This window comes from Triticum aestivum, chromosome 3D (genome assembly GCF_018294505.1).
Source record: "Triticum aestivum cultivar Chinese Spring chromosome 3D, IWGSC CS RefSeq v2.1, whole genome shotgun sequence".
Lineage (NCBI taxonomy): Eukaryota > Viridiplantae > Streptophyta > Magnoliopsida > Poales > Poaceae > Triticum > Triticum aestivum.
The window spans coordinates 600,972,988-600,988,664 of record NC_057802.1 but is presented as its reverse complement, the minus strand read 5'-3'; the positions used below and the strand labels follow the sequence as shown (position 1 = coordinate 600,988,664).

General features: G+C 44.8%; 1 long non-coding RNA gene across 1 annotated transcript; it reads right to left on the bottom strand.

The window, feature by feature from the left end:
* Positions 1-2,067: 2,067 nt before the first annotated feature.
* On the bottom strand, positions 2,068-2,723 carry LOC123075811 (uncharacterized). Its single transcript, XR_006436207.1, has 2 exons — positions 2,589-2,723; positions 2,068-2,447 (listed from the first exon to the last, which is right to left on the bottom strand). It is a non-coding gene; the product is annotated as an uncharacterized lncRNA (long non-coding RNA).
* Between the last annotated feature and the right edge of the window lie 12,954 nt (positions 2,724-15,677).

Below are 15,677 nucleotides of genomic sequence, written 5' to 3'. Positions count from 1 at the left end.
GGTTCGGTGACGCTAGGGTTGTAGAGATATGTGCATGCGGAAACCCGAAAGTTGTTCGGAGTCCCGGATGAGATCCCGGACGTCACGAGGAGTTCCGGAATGGTCCGGAGGTGAAGAATTATATATAGGTAGTCAAGTTTCGGCCACCGGGAAAGTTTCGGGGGTTACCGGTATTGTACCGGGACCACCGGAAGGGTCCCGGGGGTCCACCGGGTGGGGCCACCTATCCCGGAGGGCCCCGTGGGCTGAAGTGGGAAGGGAACCAGCCCCTAGTGGGCTGGGCGCCCCCCCATGGGCCTTCCCCCTGCGGCTAGGGTTGGAAACCCTATGGTGGGGGGCGCCCCACTTGCCTTGGGGGGCAAGGCACCCCTTGGCCGCCGCCCCCCCCCATCTAGATGGGGCTTGGCCGGCGCCCCCCCTCCCGGGGGGCCTATATAAAGGGGGGGAGGGAGGGCAGTAGTATTACAGCCTTGGGCGCCTCCCTCCCCCTGCTACACCTCTCCCTCTCGCAGAAGCTCGGCGAAGCCCTGCCGAGACCCGCTACATCCACCACCACGCCGTCGTGCTGCTGGATCTCCATCAACCTCTCCTTCCCCCTTGCTGGATCAAGAAGGAGGAGACGTCGCTGCACCGTACGTGTGTTGAACACGGAGGTGCCGTCCGTTCGGCACTCGGTCATCAGTGATTTGAATCACGGCGAGTACGACTCCGTCATCCACGTTCATTGGAACGCTTCCGCTCGCGATCTACAAGGGTATGTAGATGCACTCCTTTCCCCTCGTTGCTAGTATACTCCATAGATGCATCTTGGTGAGCGTAGGAAAAATTTTAAAATTATGCTACGATTCCCAACAATTATCCACCAGGGCACCAAAAAGTTTCTTATAATAATTGGATATGTGTCATTTAAGGTTCTCGTGACATACAATTGCACCTTCATTTTGTTAAATTTGGACAATCCTCCTTTTCCTATGCTTTCGATTCACAATAAGGTGGAAAAACTGAGGGTTACTCTCACCTTTTCTGACCCCAATAACCTTTGCCCTTTGTGCCTATTTAATCACTTCATCCCTAAGAAGCTCAGCGAGACTCTCTTCAGCCTCTCACTTGGCCGTGCTATCAGCCATATCGAGAAGATTCGTCTCAGCTTCAATATCCAGCTCATCAATGAGGTGCAGTAATATTTCTTTTTCCACTTTATATATCGCACTTGCATTCTTAGTCCAACCCCACAAAATTGTCTAAGATGCCTAATCTTAAACTTCCATGTTCTACATTAGTCTCTCCTCTAGATTCTTTACCCCATTATTTGGCCACCATATCTAGAAAATCCTCTCTTCCAAACCACGATAGTCCGCAAGAGACGACACTCTTCTTGCCCACATGATCCTCCTCACCGGAGTCAACAAGAAGCACTGTATGAGCCGAAAATCCTCTTTGCAACACTCGCACTGTCATAAGTGGAACTTTCTGTTCCCATTCCACACTAGTTAGAATTCGATCTAAGTTCTCATAAGTTGAATTCTCAAGGTTATTAGCCCATGTATATTGTCGACCCTTGAGAGCTATCTCCCTCAAGTAGAGACTTTCGATTATAGCATTGAATATGAAGGACCATCGACCATCAAAATTATCATTATTATATTTCTACCTTGCTACGAACGATGTTGAAATTCCATCCTAACAAGATGGGTAACCCATGATTTCCACAGATACACACTAATTCTGCAAGAAAATCGGGTTTGAACTCAGGCTACGCCGCCCCATATACAACAATCAGCGCCCAGTACTGATTGCTAGTACCGGTTTAGGGTTTGCGGTATATATGATACTTGTAGTACTATTTGAGCTACATCAAAATAATGTACATAATAACCTTGTTGTAAAAAGTTAGTCCTAGAATGACCTATTCACCGCAAATGTTTGCGAAAAAAGTTTCAACGGACACGAGAATAAATCCTTTTTTCGGTAATACAAGCATTGTGTTAGGAATCTTCACTTCCTTAATGAGATTTAGTAGTATTTTCTTGGAAAAGTAAATTAGTGTGCATGGGAGAGACATCAAGCAAACCAGATCAAAACTCACGCGGACACTTTAAGCACATATTAATTCTTACAAGGGACAACATGTAACATACGGACAAAGAGATTTATGCCGCGTAAACACGGCACGTCCTTTCTTCTCCTGCTATTGTAGATAATCACGCGCCACAAGCAGACATGCTGCTCCGTGGCGTTTATTCGAAAAGAGAAACACAACGATAGATAATCACTTATGATTATGCTTATATCAACAACGAGTGTTCAGTAGCTAACTCATTCAGGTTCCCGGGCGGCCTGTCTTCTCGTAGTCTAGTGTGCAGGTTTGCCACTCAAACAGTAATCATCATCGTTGTCACAATGGGGTTTAACAGGCGCATTACCCGTGTACATGCTGCTAAAAACACCTGCAATGGCGTTCGCGCCCATGCACGCACGCACGCACGACATCTTGTCAGACCGAGTCACAATAATTTCCTACACTAAAAAAACCAGGGAAATTTCTGAAAAGCAAGTAGATATTGGGACTGAGAGCTGACTGTACGTACCGGTGGCTGGGGCGAGGCCTCTGGCGGCCAGCACGGCCTGCACAGCGAACGCGAGCGAGGCCAGTATCACGCACACCAACACGGCCAAGTTCTTGAGGTGAGCCATTGTTGTTGGAAGGAGGCTTGTGTTTTCGCTGTGCTTGGGAGCAATGCCAGTGGCGTATGTACTTATACGGAAATCCAGCGCAGCATGAGGACCAGGAGCAGGGTACCAAATTACGGGATATTTTCCCCAGTGTGCTGGTGTGCATGTCCAAGGGCATGTGTTGACGGCTCAGACGAAGCTGAACAGGCCAAAACTATATGAAATGTACTGATGTGAACTGCCACCGGACTCTGCAGACTCTAGCGGCACAAGTCATGGAGAAATCCACGGAACGGCCCGCCATGCACACCCATCGTTCTCCTTGACCACTGGGTTGGTTTCGGTGGGTCGTGTAGCTGCTTGCACCAAGAACCTGGCGGCAACTTGCCACAATTGACTGACTTCGGCTTCTTTTGCAGTCCATGCCGGTTCGTGCGGCAGTGCATATTATTCGGAAGAATTAAAAAATAGTGTATATATGCACGCACACGATTACTGTATCCACAATCCATCCTTCTTAGATGATAAACGATATAGCCATTATTTAATGAGCAGACATTTATTTTTAACTTCCAATTCCCTATGCCCAAACAACCATGGTCTTTTGGCCGACACAAAATATCCCACCTTACTAATCTATACTTTGTCCTATACTCATCACTCAACCAAAAAAAACGTGATCTATAGAAATCCAATCTTTTCCGGACCCTATAGGTACTTCGAAGAATGAAAGCATGAACATAACTAGACTCATAAGCACCGAGTTCACTTGGCACCATCTTACCTCTAATAGCTCAGCTTCTTTTCAAACCTATCCTCAATATAGTACCACTCTTTATTCGTTAATTTATGGTGATGAATCTCTTTATGTAAATGGATGAACAGAAGAGGGACAAATGAAATAACTTCGGTAGATGAATCTCTTTATGTAAATTTTTCTAAAGTCATGGTGGATTGATTCAGGTGCAATCACTAACGTTGCTAACTCTGTGCAGGGATTCGATACGATCCAAATTATAAGAGGAAGAACAAGAAAGCTTAAAGTAGCGAACGGAGTTGAAGCCGATGTTGAAGTTGTGGGATCTCTCACGTTGGAGATACACATTGGCCACACCCTATATTAAATAATGTTATTTAAGTGCCTACCTTATGTAGGAATTTGTTTTTCGTTTCTTGTTTAGACGATGGCATGTATGAGGACAAGTTTGGCAATAGATAGTTTATTTTTTAAACAAATGTAATAAGGTTTTTGGCATTGGTGTTAGATGAGGCAAATCATACATGTTATCTCTTAATAATGATTTAGTTACGCATGTGAGTGACGAATTTATTGTTGAGAAGAAACGGAAAGGAGTTACTAATTCTTCAAAATTGTGGCATTGTCGTTTGGGCCACATTTTGAGGGGGAGAATGAAACACTTAGTTAAAAATGAAATACTCTTTCCATTGGACTTCTCGGATGCAAACAAATGTATGAAAAGCACACACTAATGGCAGTTCTCTAATTAAGATGCAACAAGTCTTATCTACAAGAAATGAATGAAAAATGACTCCTTTTATCATGTAAATGTGTACTTAATCCCTTATGATCATTATGAAGCACACATGAATGCTAAAGTGACAAGCTTGCTAGTCTAATTACCATTATGATGTAACATACTGATTATATATATCTGTTCAACGTCGTTTATAATTATGTGTCACACTTTAGCACCTTAAATGATCAGAAATCTGTATTTTTAAAGTTTTAGCACCAAATTAAACATCAAGCGCAAGTTCTATGACTCCTGGTGATATTAGCTCTAATTGTTGTTTCGAAAGAAAAGAGATTGTTATCATGAGTTCATTAAAGGGAAGGGAGCCACACACCAAGCCAGAAGCGTGCGTGTGTGTGTATGATATTCAAGTATGCAATCCGTCATGGTGTCCAGGAAGGTTCATTTGATTAACAGCTAGGTCCCGATGACATTTTAAAAAAACACAGACCAAGTCCACTTTCTCTATCTTCATTTGGTGATTGTAGCCTGCGGTAGCTTCCGTTTTATCTTGGACCTCAGCTTGTTATTTCCATGAAGGATTTGCACCAACTTGAGGTTCATTGCCATTGTCGCGGTCTCCAAATCTTGCTCTTCATCACTCTCCCGAGCATATGGAACATCTTGCCACTGCATGCGCACACCGATGAAACTAGTTAGCAAACATATTAACTCTGAATTAATTCAATATAAAACAAAGTAACTATCTCTGTTTTTATTTATTTCACATCATATAGATTTGTTTATTGTTAATGTTCATATTTTTTGATCAGCTTGGTTAAACTTTATAAATTTGAATTCAGTCAAAACTAATATGCGGAGTAAATAAAAATGAATGGGGTATCATATTTGGATATTTCATTGAAAAAAAATATCATTTGCCGAACCACTGTACTATTTCTAAGTCCACCTAGCTAGCATACCTAATTAAATATCCATGAAAGGTCATTTAAAATTCAAAAGATTATGATTTTTTTTTGACACCATACATGTTCGTGCCTTTTATATGCGTGCAAAAGTCCATGCGAAATGGTTGATTTTATGCTCCGGTTGAAAAAAAAACTAAATTTTCCCTTAAAATGTAATTTTGGATAAACTTTGAATTTGTGTGCACTTAACTGTCATCCCACTTATTCTGCATATGTTGTGCGTGTTAATACGCAGGAACCAGTTGGGATCATGGTTCAACAAACCCTCTTTCAGAAAAAGACGTGAAAAATAGCACTGCTGACACTTGACAGATAATCCTATTTTGAATCTCGCAACTGTGTATTATTATTTCGTGTGTCATGAGCAATTTGAAGGAGCTACCATACCTTGCAACTTTTGAGAGCAAGCCGCTCGAGGGCAGGAGTCTTGTGTAGAAAACGCCAGAGAGTTTGCAGTCCGTCGCCAAGGTTACAGTCGTCCAGGACCAAGCTTTTGAGGTCGGGGAACACGCAGCAGGGTTCATCCAGCACGGCCTGCAGAAGCACCGCATGCGTACGTGCCATTTCCTGGAAACCAGAGAGGTGCAAGCTGGTGACATTGCATAGAGAGCCGAGGAGGTCGCATAGATTGGTGATCACCAGACGTGTAGTGTCTGGTTTGTCTTTGTCGTGGCTGTCCCAGTACAAAGGCTGAGGAGTCTCGTCGAGTAGGCGGATGGATGCTTTGGCAAGACAAGGTAGCTCCCCTATGGTGATGTCCAAGTTGGCGAGACGGGCGAGCGGGAACTCGAGCCGCAGCGACACCAGGCCAGGAGCGGCGATGTGGCCAAACACGTCGCATCTGTGTGCAATCACTGGGGAGTCGTAGACGACGGTGAGGTTCCTGAGCGTGTCGGACACGATGTACCCGAGGCCGCTGTTCCTGATCTCCAGGTCTCGCAGTGCGGGGAGGCTGTCGGTGCCGAAGAGATGCTCGATGTTTCGGCTGAGGAGAACGTTGTCGATGCGGAGCTTGGCGAGGCGCCGAAAGCAGGCGCCCGCGTTGGAGAAATAGGAGGGTTGCCTCATCGGGACACCGTCGATGGTGATGTCGATGGCCGCCGGTGACAGCCTCAGGCCGCGGCGAATCCACCTGCTGATCATATCCTTGTCGTTGCTGCCGTGCCGACGTCCGTCATCTTGACGGTGGATGCGCAGCCGCAGGGTGTCCAAGGCCTCGCCAGAGAGACAATGGTGGAACATGAGATTGTCAGCGAAATCCGCCAGCTTGGCCAGCGCGTCTTCCTCTGCCTCAAACAAACGTTAATCTCGGACGCACCAATCGGCCTCTGAGTTCCGGTCATCATCTTGCTCTGAGGACTCCGGCTCCGAATGCTCAACGATCTGGATGGGGAAGTCGTCGCTGTCGATGTTGATGCATGGGACGGCGCGCCAGAGGTGGCGCAACCGCCGAGACAGGGCGCTCGTCTGCACCGCCTGACGGGACCGGAGCTGCTCAGCCGGTCCCTAGGGGCGGCGGCGCGCTTTCGTCTGCCACGAGTCTCCATCGCATACCTACGTACGCACAGCTAAAGTGATTTTTATTTCCTCACGCGCGACGCGAGTATCTAAATCTATATATCGTTTTTCATGGTACATGTGCTGAGTATTAGGGATGTGTTTCCGTTTTAAATCTGATACTGATCAGATTGGGTTGTTACCAACTAACCCCTCTTTCTCGAGAATAATAAGATACATACAACAGTTCGAAAAAGCCGACTGCTAGGCGCCGGCGCACCGGCCGAAAATTCGGCCGGTCGCAGCGCGCGCGTCCGATTCAGCTATTTTAATCCGTCTGATTGTCTGCATAGGTCGTCTCTTCCTCTTTAGTTTCGGTACGCTGGTCCACCTGCACTGCTCCATGTGCATCAGGTCATGTCGTGGATGTTGCATGCTGTCACGTGGTGGAGCCCATCCAAATGGTGATGTGACTTCTCTTTGCTATTCGCACACAATAATTTTATTCAAAAAATGTACACAGAAAAACTGCATGTGTTGTGTATATAACATTGCTGCAAACTTACGACGTACCTACGACATACACAGAAATGCGTTGCTCTGCCACGAGTCTCCATCGCATACCTACGACCTACGCACAGCTAAAGAGATTTTTATTTCCCCACGCGCGACGTGATTATCTCCATCTATATATCTTTTTCGAAAAGTGTAACGTCCACACGTATGGGCATTAGTCAACTCACCCACACGCCTCCATCACCGTCCAGTAACTTCTGCACGAATCTTGGCACGAATTAGCTAATTTTGTATGCCACGTAGAACAACTCGCGTGTGTGGCGTGTGAGAGAGGTCGCCCACACATCTGTTTTACCACACGGAGGGGCCGGAGTGTGGGCGTTTAGCAGTTCGCCCACACACCAGTTTTCAGTCACGTACAAGGGCTGGTGTGTGGGCGTTTGCCATCTCGCCCACACGCCCGCCTCCTCTCCCACACCTAAGCTGCCAGTTGGCATGCGTTTTGCAGTGTACCTGGCAACTGCCCTAGTGTGATTGCAAGCAGATGTCAACTCTCTCTTTTTGTTTATCTGAACATGTCAGTTGCCATATGTTTTGTATGGTACATGGCAAACTGCCCTAGCGTGCACGTAAGCAGATGGCAACTTTTTTTTTACATGGCAACTGCCCTAGCGTGCTTGTGAGCACATGGCAACTCTCTCTTTTACCCGAACATGTTTTTTTGCCATGCCTTTTTTTGTAGTGCTACATGGGCAACTGCCTAGTGTTAGTAGGTGGCAACTCCTAAAGTTTTGAAATCATGGCAACTGCCTAATGTGTGGTCAGATCCCTTAACGCCCACACATGTGGCAGTTATCGGCGTCCATCTTTTTTCATGGTACATGTGCTTAGTATTAGGGATGTGTTTCCGTTTTAAATCTGATACCGATCCGATTGGGTTGTTACCAACTAACCCCTCTTTCTCGAGAATAATAAGATACATACAACAGTTCGAAAAAGGACAATTGATTAAGATACAAGACGCCATTTATATCTAGAGTTTCGATTAGATTACTACTGAATCGATCACTCTTTCTCAAGATAAAATGCACAGTTCTCGCATTAATCCTGGATTTATTTTCAATATATTTTCGGCGTTGCGCTTTCAGTGGAAGAAGACGTTCCAGTCCACGAAGAGGAGCCTATGGTGACTTCGTATATCTCAAGATGGCATGTCGGCTCAGTCTCTCGAAGGTGCTCATGACGGTAGGATGTGCATGTGTTCGTTCATAGAGATGATTGTATGCGCGTATGTATGAGCGTTTGCGTATGTACTATGTATAAAAAAGAAACCATGTTACCACGGGGCGCAGGCCCACGCTTCGATCATCCACATGCATGCCCATGTTGTCAGCTGCATAGCTGAATGCATCTTGCACATGACCGTGCGCAGGCCACTTGGCCGATCGATCGGCGCAAGCACCGTCGCACGCACGTTTGTACCCCATCATTCCTTTATATCTAACCCCCTAATTTTTTTTAAAATCTTGTTAGTCTGAGGCTACATTTTGTGATATTAAATTGGACCTAATACAATCTTAACACAATTACGAAATCTTCTATTAAAGATAGTAAAACTGAGTGTAAACCGAGATCTCTCAATAATTTGCATTTTCGGCCGTTTGTTTACACGATCTAGACATTCCTGGCTGTTAGATCCTGTGTGAAACATGGCCCAGCTGTCCTGTGAGCTATTGCTCCAGAGGCCGAAACGAAGGCCTCTGGTGCACTAGGCCGTCGGCCAGCTGCCTGCCCATTCCAGCGGAGCTGGGCTTCGCTAAAGGGGATCCACTAGATGCGAGGCATACAGAGAGGAGCGACCGTGTCCATCCATCCAGTCCCGATTCCTGACGTAGTGGAGTAACAACATCCAATCAATCCAGTCCCGATGGCCGGTCTACGTCGCTCAATGCCTCGACTGGATCAACCGGAGGTGCGGGATGGGATGAAGGCAAGTCGATGCGTGGGCTTGATCAACTGGAGGAGCGGAGGAGCCCTCGCGTGCGGGTCGATGCAGTGCATGTGAGCCGACCTTCGCCACGGCATACATGTGGAGTTTAGGGGGTGAGGGGCATGGTGATCCTAGATCAACGCGACCTACAAGTTGGAGGTGGGTTTTGGGGCCTCGGAGATGCAAATGTTAAACGGCAGTTTGCAGTTGGCGCGCGACCTGCCGTTTTACATCTTCTGCAGGTGGAGATGCTAATTTGCATCTCAAGGTGTTGTATTTTGCATCTCCGGGAGATAGAGATGTATTTTTTTCATCTACATCATCTGTTGGAGATGGGTTTTGGGGCCTCAGAGATGCAAAAGTTAGTTATATTTACATCTACATCATAATAGTTATATTTACATCTACATCATAATAGTTGTGTGAACCGCGACAATAATGAGGGCCGTGAGGTGTGCCTCTAGGATGGAGAGAGCCCGGTGCACCTCAAGAATGTCAAGGATGCCAATACAAACATGACAAGCCCCTGTGAATAGTCGACGTGGTCCATTTAGTCGTCTACTTAACCCATGCCGGTTTACTATTGAAGGACAAAATCACACCAAAAAATATTTTGAAACTAAAGATATTCAGAATCTTGCATGGGTTGTAAATTATATAAGTATTACCTTTGGGTTTGGAAATATGAAAAGTTGTGGCTCATGGAAAAAATATCATACTTTATTTTTTTATTCATTTTTTATGTGTGTGTGTGTGTGGTGGGGGGGGGGGGGGGGGGACCTTTATATATTGACACGACAATGTTGTAATTTCTGTCAACACATGTGCAGCGGCACACACACACGCGGGGCAGCCTCATCCAAAAGTTAGCGTATGGTGATTTCTACCATATAGCTACCTAATTAACGCGCAACAAACCTCAAACCTGCTTGAGATGTTGTGGATCGTCAAACATAGAGAGGAAAGAGCTTTATACATTGCGACAACAATAGTTTAAACACATGTGCAGCACCACACACACACGCGGGGAAGCCTATCCAAAAAAGCTGATGGTGAACTCTACCATAACTACCTAATTCACGTGCAACAAACCTCAATCCTGCTTAAGATGTTGCGGATGTCAAACATAGAGCGGAAAGCACGAAAAAATCCCCACACCTAGCTGGACATCCCCTACCTGTCAAAAATTATGCTAATTTTTTCAATAAAGCTCTTTGATTCTAAATGATTATCGTATTATGGTCCCTTGCATTTTGCACAACACAGCTGATAATTTCATATATATTCTATGTAAGTTTCTTCCACTGACACTTAGCTCGAACAATTAAGACCTTCATGTAGATTTGGGTAGTTATAACAGGTAGAATTTATTGACGCTTTAGCTATTGCATAGTCGCCTGAAAATAAAGTTAGGCTCAGTTATTTTTTTCCACTAAACGTTTATTGTCCGGCGAAAACATTGGTTGATACTTTTGGGTTGGTGCATCCATATACAAGGCTTGATCAATTGAGCAAGAAGATGTGTAACATTTGTGTGCGCAAGTCTATTGTCCGTGTGTGTCTATGCGTGTGAGTGTGTGTCTATGCATGTGCGTTTTGTTTTGTCGATGGGCGTGGATGGATGTTTTCATGTGTGCGCGGAGTTAGTGTGTTTATGAAAAGAATACGAGGGGGATAACATGGTCGGTATTAGATGCAAATATAATTTTTATGCACTTTAGCTATATGTAAGTGAAGAAAATATGACCTAGAGGCAATAATAAAGTTGTTATTTTATATTTTCTTATATCATGATAAATGTTTATTACTCATGCTAGAATGTATTAACCCGAAACTTGATACATGTGTGGATACATAGACAAAAACACCGTGTCCCTAGTAAGCCTCTACTAGACTAGCTCGTCAATCAAAGATGGTTAAGTTTCGTAACCATAGACATGTGTTGTGATTTGATGAACGAGATCACATCATTAGGAGAATGATGTGATGGACAAGACCCGTCCATTAGCTTAGCATATTGACCGTTCAGTTTTACTGCTATTGCTTTCTTCATGTCAAATACATATTCCTTCGACTATGAGATTATGCAACATCCGAATACCGGAGGAATGCCTTGTGTGCTATCAAACATCACAACATAACTGGGTGATTATAAAGATGCTCTACAGGTATCTCCGAAGGTGTTTGTTGGGTTGGCATAGATCGAGATTAGGATTTGTCACTCCGAGTATCGGAGAGCTATCTCTGGGCCCTCTCGGTAATGCACATCATAAGAAGCCTTGCAAGCGAAGTGGCTAATGAGTTAGTTATAAGATAATGTATTACGGAATGAGTAAAGATACTTGCCGGTAACGAGATTGACCTAGCTATGTGGATAACGATGATCGAATCTCGGACAGGTAACATACCGATGACAAAGGGAATAATGTATGTTGTCATTACGGTTCGACCGATAAAGATGTTTGTAGAGTATGTAGGAGCCAATATGAGCATCCAGGTTTCCACTAGTAGAAAAAGGGTCAAATGTCAAGCACATTTGTGCCGGTTTGCTTTTGAGCCGACACTAATGTGTGCATTAGTGCCGGTTCCAACGGCTAGCCAGCCGCTTTCATTACTACCGGTTCGTGGCCGACCTTTAGCACCGGTTCGTGCCACGGACCGGTACTAAAGTGAGTGGTGGCAGGATGTTGTCAGTCCGGGGCCCCTCCAACACCTTTAGTACCGGTTCATGGAACGAACCGGTGCTAAAGGTCGTCCTACATAAACCCTTCATCCACCCGAGCTCGCTCTGTTCTTCCCCTTTCCCCTCTCCTCTCTGTTCTTCCCCTCTTCCTCTCGAGCTCATCACACATTTTGCCCAAAATTTGTCAAGATTTGAAGGCCCCCATCCATTCAAATGATCACAAAGGTTAGCAACTTTGTCCTTTCATCTCTCATTGCTAGATTAGCTCTTGCAATGCTTTGTATAGTGATTAATTTATGAGTTTAGTAATTTGGTAGAAAATATATGTGCTAGTATTTGATTTATATGCAATTTGTGGTCAAAACTAACACTTAGTTTGCATATGTAGGTGTGGTTTACTTAGTGCCTTCTAAATCTCCGTCGTAACCACAGTCGATCGCCCGCACCGTTCCGTCGCCGGCACCACCTTGTGGTGAGCCTCTTGTTCATGAATGTTTTACATTACCAAATTGATGTTTGTGTGATTTGGATATATAGTTACTCGTATAATTATCTTACCCGTACGTTGTTTGTTATACATAGTGCCATGGTTTTGATATCCGTCCCCGTCGGCCCTCGTCCTTGTTATGATTTGGATGTGGTATATTCTCTTTTAAAACTAGTTGTTGCATTTCGTGTTTATGACAAATTATGCCCATCAAGTTGACATAGATATTTTTGTCTAGGAGGTTTGTGAACCGGAAATTCCAACCGACCCTATTGTCGAGAGGTTAAATTTAGTTGAAAGAGGAAACGAGTATTTGAAAGAAAAATTGAAAAGAATTGACGGGGAAAAGATGGAATTGGAGTTGCATGTTGCCGATGTCGTCGATGATCACACGATCAAGATGGAGAAAATGCGCTTGAAGATTAGAAAGATTAGAAAATATGCCATTGATAGTGAGGCTTGGTATCATTATGCTGTTGGATGAATTGTTACCTTAGTTGCGATCTTGATCGCATTTGTTGTTGCATTTAAATTCTTTAGTTAGAGAGTTATTTGTTTGTTGCATTTAAGTCTTGTATGAAGTTTATGTATGAACTTGTATTAATTTGGTCTATTCGGTGTTGTGTAATGAAGATGAGCCGACAATGGATGTACGATGACCGATGCTCTCCCGAGTTCATTAATGGCGTGCAAACTTTTCTGCTTGCGGCTGAGGCAAACAAGCGGGCGGATGGTTTTATGCCTTGTCCATGTTTAGTCTGTAAGAATGATCACAATTACTCTACGTCAAGAACCATTCATGTCCACCTGTTTAAGTCCGGTTTCATGCCCCACTATAATGTTTGGACCAACACTAGTAGAAAACTGGGCTTTGGTCACAGGGCAATATTCACATTAGTCCCGGTTCAGTCACGAACAGGGACTAATGCGAGCATTGGTCCCGGTTCGTGCGGCCAGGGGCCTGCCGGGCCTCGTGGGGGCATTGGTCCCGGTTCGTCCGGCCCCTTTGGTCCTGGTTGGTGGGACAAACCGGGACTAATGGGCCACGCTCCTGGCCCACCACCCTTTAGTCCCGGTTCATACCACAAACCGGGACTAAAGGGCTGGTCCTAGTTGCGGCCAGTGTTTAGTCCCACCTCGCCAACCGAAGGGCGCTCACACCAGTTTATAAGCCCGTCCCTCTCTGCCTTGTTGAGCTCCTCTCAAAGTGAAAATAGATGCCCTTATACAGGGAATTTGACCTAAATTCACAGTAAATTTCTTTGAATTTCATAGAAATTTATTATGAATTTTGGTTGTCGAGAGGTTAAATTTAGTTGAAAGGGAAAACGAGTATTTGAAAGAAAAATTGAAAAGAATTGACGGGGAGAAGATGGAATTGGAGTTGCATGTTGCCGATGTCGTCGATGATCACAAGATCAAGATGGAGAAAATGCGCGTGAAGATTAGAAAGATTAGAAAATATGCCATTGATAGTGAGGCTTGGTATCATTATGCTGTTGGATGAATTGTTACCTTAGTTGCGATCTTGATCGCATTTGTTGTTGCATTTAAATTCTTTAGTTAGAGAGTTATTTGTTTGTTGCATTTAAGTCTTGTATGAACTTTATGTATGAAGTTTATGTATGAACTTTATGTATGAACTTGTATTAATTTGGTCTATTCGGTGTTGTGTAATGAAGATGAGCCGACAATGGATGTACGATGACCGATGCTCTCCCGAGTTCATTAATGGCGTGCAAACTTTTCTGCTTGCGGCTGAGGCAAACAAGCGGGCGGATGGTTTTATGCCTTGTCCATGTTTAGTCTATAAGAATGATCACAATTACTCTACGTCAAGAACCATTCACGTCCACCTGTTTAAGTCCGGTTTCATGCCCCACTATAATGTTTGGACCAACACTAGTAGAAAACTGGGCTTTGGTCACAGGGCAATATTCACATTAGTCCCGGTTCAGTCACGAACAGGAACTAATGCGAGCATTGGTCCCGGTTCGTGCGGCCAGGGGCCTGCCGGGCCTCGTGGGGGCATTGGTCCCGGTTCGTCCGGCCCCTTTGGTCCTGGTTGGTGGGACAAACCGGGACCAATGGGCCACGCTCCTGGCCCACCACCCTTTAGTCCCGGTTCATACCACAAACCGGGACTAAAGTGCTGGTCCTAGTTGCGGCCAGTGTTCAGTCCCACCTCGCCAATCGAAGGGCGCTCACACCAGTTTATAAGCCCGTCCCTCTCTGCCTTGTACAGCTCCTCTCAAAGTGAAAATAGATGCCCTTATACAGGGAATTTGACCTAAATTCACAGTAAATTTCTTTGAATTTCATAGAAATTTATTATGAATTTTGGTTGAATTTTCTCTATAGGCGCATCTATGTTCATTTTTTTATAGTAAATAAAATAAATTAACCTTAATAAAATAAATAAACCTTAATAAAATATAATAAAATAAACTATAGTAACTAAAATAAATAAACCTTAATAAATTAAATAAAAATAGCAGCAGTAAAATAAATAAAAATAAAATAATTAAAGTAAAATACATAAGTAATTAGAAATAAAATAAATAAGTTTTTTGTTGTAAGTAGAAACAAAACAAAACAAATAAAGCAAAAGAGAAAACAAAAAACAGAGAAAAAAATTATGCCACCTACTAGGCCACCACGGCCTGAATACGACTTGAAACCCATCCATGGGCCAGGATTCAGGCCCGCAGAAGGCCCAGTAGGCCCCACAGGCAAAGAGAACGGTTAGGCCCGAAAGCCTGCAGTTGAGAGGAGCTCAAGAGGGTGGGCGCAACAGCGCTTATAAACCACTCTCGAGCCCTCTCAACTAGCGAGGTGGGACTAAACTTTTGACGCGGGGCAGCACAAGGCCTTTGGTCCCGGTTGGTGCCACCAACCGGGACTAGAGGGGGTCATTGGTCCCGGTTCATGGCACCAACCGGGACCAAAGGCCTTTAGTCCCGGTTGGTGCCACGAACCGGGACCAATGAGTTCCCTATATATACCCCATCGCCACAGCAGAGCACTCCACAGTGCTCTGTTTTTTCTGGCCGGCGAGGGGAGGGCATTTGGGTGCTCTAGCTCACCTCCTATGCACATGAGGTGTTCGATGAAATGTCTGAGCCACACTAGTTAATCTTTCTCCTCTCGAAACTCGACCTCCGAGCTCCATTTTCCCCGAGATTTGTCTAGGTTTAGCGGTCCGTCACGTCCCGTCCCCGTCTTCACCGCCGTCGATCGCCCGCGCCGATCTCATCGCCAGCACCACCGTGGTGAGCCTCTTGTTCTTATCTTCTTTCTGAAAGGAAAAATTCTTACTTTAGATAGTTACTTGTCTAATTTTGTTACTTTTATTATTCCTTCTTAT